The 5,439-nt window shown below is 50.8% G+C and overlaps 1 long non-coding RNA gene and 1 pseudogene across 1 annotated transcript; both read left to right on the forward strand.

The window, feature by feature from the left end:
- Positions 1 to 895: 895 nt before the first annotated feature.
- Positions 896 to 3,262, forward strand: LOC134730638 (uncharacterized). Its single transcript, XR_010112546.1, has 2 exons — positions 896 to 1,229; positions 1,282 to 3,262. It is a non-coding gene; the product is annotated as an uncharacterized LOC134730638 (long non-coding RNA).
- Positions 3,263 to 3,323: 61 nt separating this feature from the next.
- On the forward strand, positions 3,324 to 4,559 carry LOC134730560 (pyruvate kinase PKM-like; annotated as a pseudogene).
- The last annotated feature ends 880 nt before the right edge of the window (positions 4,560 to 5,439 follow it).

The following is a 5,439-nucleotide window of genomic DNA, read 5'->3' on the forward strand; positions in this document are numbered from 1 at the left end:
GTGCCGAGATTGCAGCCTCTGCCTGGCAGCCACCCCGTCTGGGAAGTGAGGAGCGTCTCCGCCTGACCGCCCATCGTCTGGGATGTGAGGAGCCCCTCTGCCTGGCTGCCCAGTCTGGAAAGTGAGGAGCGTCTCTGCCCGGCCGCCATCCCATCTAGGAAGTGAGGAGCACCTCTTCCCGGCCGCCATCACATCTGGGAAGTGAGGAGCGTCTCTGCCCGGCCGCCCATCGTCTGAGATGTGGGGAGCACCTCTGCCCTGCCGCCCCGTCCGGGATGTGAGGAGCGTCTCTGCCCGGCCGCCCTGTCTGAGAAGTGAGGAGACCCTCTGCCTGGCAACCGCCCCGTCTGAGAAGTGAGGAGACCCTCCGCCCGGCAGCCACCCCGTCTGAGAAGTGAGGAGCGTCCTCCCTCCTCGTCCGGGAGGGAGGTGGGGGGGTCAGCCCCCCGCCCGGCCAGCCGCCCCATCTGGGAGGCGAGGGGTGCCTCTGCCCGGCCGCCCCTACTGGGAAGTGAGGAGCCCCTCTGCCCGGCCAGCCGCCCCGTCCGGGAGGGAGGTGGGGGGTCAGCCCCCCGCCCGGCCAGCCGCCCCGTCCGGGAGGGAGGTGGGGGGATCAGCCCCCCACCTGGCCAGCCGCCCCGTCCGGGAGGGAGGTGGGGGGATCAGCCCCCCGCCCGGCCAGCTGCCCTGTCCAGGAGGTGGGGGGCGCCTCTGCCCGGCCGCCCCTACTGGGAAGTGAGGAGCCCCTCTGCCCGGCCAGCCGCTCTGTCCGGGAGGGAGGTGGGGGGGTCAGCCCCCCGCCCGGCCAGCCGCCCCGTCCGGGAGGGAGGTGGGGGGGTCAGCCCCCCGCCCGGCCAGCCGCCCCGTCCGGGAGGGAGGTGGGGGGGTCAGCCCCCCGCCCGGCCAGCCGCCCCGTCCGGGAGGGAGGTGGGGGGGTCAGCCCCCCGCCCGGCCAGCCGCCCTGTCTGGGAGGTGAGGGGCGCCTCTGCCCGGCCGCCCCTACCGGGAAGTGAGGAGCCCCTCTGCCCGGCCAGCCGCCCCGTCCGGGAGGGAGGTGGGGGGGTCAGCCCCCCGCCCGGCCAGCCGCCCCGTCGGGGAAGTGAGGGGCGCCTCTGCCCGGCCGCCCCTACTGGGAAGTGAGGAGCCCCTCTGCCCGGCCAGCCGCCCTGTCCGGGAGGGAGGTGGGGGGTCAGCCCCCCGCCCGGCCAGCCGCCCCATCCGGGAGGGAGGTGGGGGGGGGTCAGCCACCCGCCCGGCCAGCCGCCCCGTCCGGGAGGTGAGGGGCGCTTCTGCCCGGCCGCCCCTACTGGGAAGTGAGGAGCTCCTCTGCCCGGCCACCACCCCATCTGGGAGGTGTACTCAACAGCTCATTGAGAACGGGCCATGAAGACAATGGCGGTTTTGTGGAATAGAAAGGGGGGAAAGGTGGGGAAAAGATTGAGAAATCGGATGGTTGCCGTGTCTGTGTAGAAAGAGGTAGACCTGGGAGACTTTTCATTTTGTTCTGTACTAAGAAAAATTCTTCTGCCTTGGGATCCTGTTGATCTGTGACCTTACCCCCAACCCTGTGCTCTCTGAAACATGTGCTGTATCCACTCAGGGTTGAATGGATTAAGGGCGGTGCAAGATGTGCTTTGTTAAACAGATGCTTGAAGGCAGCATGTTCGTTAAGAGTCATCACCACTCCCTAATCTCAAGTACCCAGGGACACAAACACTGTGGAAGGCCGCAGGGTCCTCTGCCTAGGAAAACCAGAGAACTTTGTTCACTTGTTTATCTGCTGACCTTCCCTCCACTATTGTCCTGTGACCCTGCCAAATCCCCCTCTGCGAGAAACACCAAAGAATGATCAATAAAAAAGAAAAAAAAAAAAAGAAAGCAAAAAAAAAAAAAAAAAAAAAAAAGATGACATCATGTCATTTGCAGTAACATGAATGGAACTGGAAGACACTATGTTAAGTGAAATAAGCCAGGAACAGAAAGTTAAACACCACATGTTCTCACTCATGTGGAAACTAAAAAAAGTTGATCTTGCCAGGCATGGTGGCTCACGCCTGTAATCCCAGCACTTTGGGAGGCCGAGGTGGGTAGAACACCTGAGGTCAGGAGTTCGAGACCAGCCTGGCCAACATGGTGAAACCCTGTCTCTACTAAAAACACGAAAATTAGCCGGGTGTGGTGGTGGGTGCCTGTAATCCCAGCTACTCGAGAGGCTGAGGCAGGAGAATTGCTTGAACCCAGGAGGCGGAGGTTGCAGTGAGCCAAGATTGCGCCATTGTACTCCAGCCAGGGGGACAAGAGTGAGACTTTGTCTCAAAAAAAAAAAAAAAAAAAAAAAAAGTTGATCTCATAGAAGTAAAATGCAGAACGAAGGATACTAGAGATTAGCAGGGGTATGGGAGATGGGAAGATAGGGAGAGATTTGTTAAAGGATTTAAAATTAAGGCCAGGTGTGGTGGCTTATGCCTATAATCCCAGCACTTTGGGAGGCCGAGGTGGGCGGATCACCTGAGGTCAGGAGTTCAGGACCAGACTGACCAACATGGAGAAACCCCGTCTCTCCTAAAAATACAAAAAACTAACTGGGCATGGTGGTGCATGCCTGTAGTTCCAGCTACTTGGGAGGCTGAGGCAGGAGAATCGCTTGAACCCGGGAGGCGGAGGTTGCCATGAGCCGAGATTGCGCCACTACACTCCAGCCTGGGCAACAAAAGCGAAACTCCATCTCAAAAAAAAAAAAAAAGCATATAAAATTATAGCTGGGTAGGAGGAATAAGTTCTAGTGTTCTACACCACTGTGGGATGACTATAGTTAACAATAATACATACTTTCAGGTAACATGAAGGAGGATATTGAATGTTCCTAACACAAAGAAATGATAAATGTTTGAGATGGTGGATGTGCTAATTGCCCTGATCTGATGACTATACATTATATATATTGAAACATCAGTATGTACCCCATGAATATGTACAATTATATGTCAACTTAAAAACATTTAAAAGTAAAAAAAAAAAAAAAAAATCCAAAACACGCAAGGAACTGAGCCAGCACAAATAAGAATTAGCAAAATCTTCAAACCTCAAGACCAGACTCACAAGGACTTCAGATACAGAAATTTTAAATAAAAATTATAAAATGAGTATGTTAAAATGTTTAAAGAAATAAAGGAAGGCATTGGTATATGATACAGAAATAAAAGACCATCAAAAATAATTTGGATGACATGAAAACAATCAAATAGACATTCTGGAAATAAAACATATATAATGGACAGGAGTGAATGTCCCTAGGCTCCTGACCTCTCTGCATTTGCAAGTAGTCTGAGCCAGAAAACGCTGAAAGACCTCAGAAGCCAAGTGGAAGCCCCACAGTGAAGCCAGGAGGGCCTTCATTTCAGACTCAGCAGCTGCCCACGGTGGTGGCTGACACACTGCTGTAGCATGTGTGCTGCCTGAACACTCACTGGCCACCCCCACAGCCCAGAGCACTGGCATCATCTGTACTATCGGCCTAGTTTCCTGATTGGTGGAAATGTTGATGATTAAGTCTGGAATTAATATGGCTTGTCTGAACTTACGAGTACCACGCAGAGACCATCAGGAATGTGTGCACAACTATGGAAAGCCTTGCTTCTGACCCCAATCTCTAGCGGCTAGTTGCTGTGGCTCTGGACACTAACGGGCCTGAGATCTGAACTGGGCTCACACAGAGCAGTGTCCCCATGAAGGTGGAGCTGAAGAAGGGAGCCACCTTCAGATCACACTGGATAATGCCTACATGGAAAACTATGATGAGAACTTCCTGTAGCTGGACTACAAGAACATTTGTAAGGTAGTGGAAAGGGGCAGCAAGATCTATAGATGTAATAACTTATTTCTCTGCAGTCGGAGCAGAAGGGTACTGACCTCCTGGTGATAGCAATGGAAAATTATGGCTCCTTGGGCAGCAAAAAGGGTGTAGACCTTCCTGGTGACTGTGGACCTGCTTGCCATGTCAGAAAAGGACATCCAGGATCTGAAGTTTGGGGTAGAATGGGATGTGGATATGGTGTTTGCCTCTTTCATCCATGTGGCATCTAATGTCCATGAAATTAGAAAGGCAATTATTGCAAACTGGAACAAGGTGCCCACTTGCCCACCAGAGTTAGGCTCTTACCTTCCCAGAGGAACTGAGACCCACAGCTATTTTTATATATCTTACAGTTCAGATCAGATACAAATATGTAAACCTCTACATTATTTCTATGTAGAAATTATGATACTCTTTAAGCCTGTCACAGATTTTGTTATTTAATGCAAAGAAGCACATATATTACTATGGGACACTTTTGGTTTGTTTAAATATTTTGATAGTTGTATTTTAATGTAAAGGGTTTCATTTGTAATCTTATACAGATGGTCCCCAACTTACAATGGTTCAACTTATGATTTTTCATCTTTACAACGGCGTGAAAGCAATACATTTTCAGTAGAAACTGTAGGTCAAATACTCATACAACCATTCTGTTTTTCACTTTACTGCAGTATTTAATAAACATATGAGATATTCAAGATTTAAAAAAAAAAAAAAAAAAAAAAAGAAATCCACTGTGGCTTGTACGGCGGGACAACAGGGGAGAGGCATGTGAGACAAGGCCAGACAGGTAATGTGGGGCACCAGATGATGTAGGATAGTTTAGGTCATTGCAAAGATTTGGGCTTAAATTCAAATGAAGTAAAATAAGGGATAACTATGAAACGTTTTGCACAATTGATTGGCATGTTCAAATTTATGCTTTAAAATAATAATCTGGATGACATCCTGAGAATGAACTGTGGAGGGGCACATGTGGAAGTCAGGCAACCAGAGAGGAGATGACTCCCCCAATGCAGCTGAGAAATCATGGCCACTGAGGCCAGTGTGCTAACACTGGTGATGGGAAGGAAAAGAGATCAGTCACAATTACAAAGGTTTTTAGCCTGACAAACTAGCAGGATGTGGAGAAGCTTGCAAGAGGAATGTGTTTCCTAATGCAGCGTGGGCCAAGGGTGCAGTTCTTAGTCTGGTGAATTGGGAAAGCCTATTCAGATTTCAAATGAAAATGCTAAAAAGATGGGTGGATCTTCAAGCCTGTAGTTCAGCAGCAAGATCCAGATTGGAAACAGAAAGTTGGGTGGTCTTTAGAGCCCTGAGGTTAGATAAAATTACCAAGCTTTGGTAAGGAAGAGATTATTGCACCAACCAAGCTCTGGGGCCCTCCAATTAAGTAGTTAGGGGAGGGATAGGAGGAAAAATCTGGCAAGGTAACTGTAAAGGAATGGCAGGGTGGTAAGAACAAAGAAGAATTTAGTGTCAGGTAAGCCAGGTGCAGAAGGAGTTAAGGGAAATGAAGATTGAACATTAGATTTACAAATGTGCAGTGCATCAAATTGATGGAATAGGTTGGCAGAAGCCCA

The sequence above is a fragment of the Pan paniscus genome, chromosome 5, assembly GCF_029289425.2.
Source record: "Pan paniscus chromosome 5, NHGRI_mPanPan1-v2.0_pri, whole genome shotgun sequence".
Taxonomy (NCBI): Eukaryota; Metazoa; Chordata; class Mammalia; order Primates; family Hominidae; genus Pan; species Pan paniscus.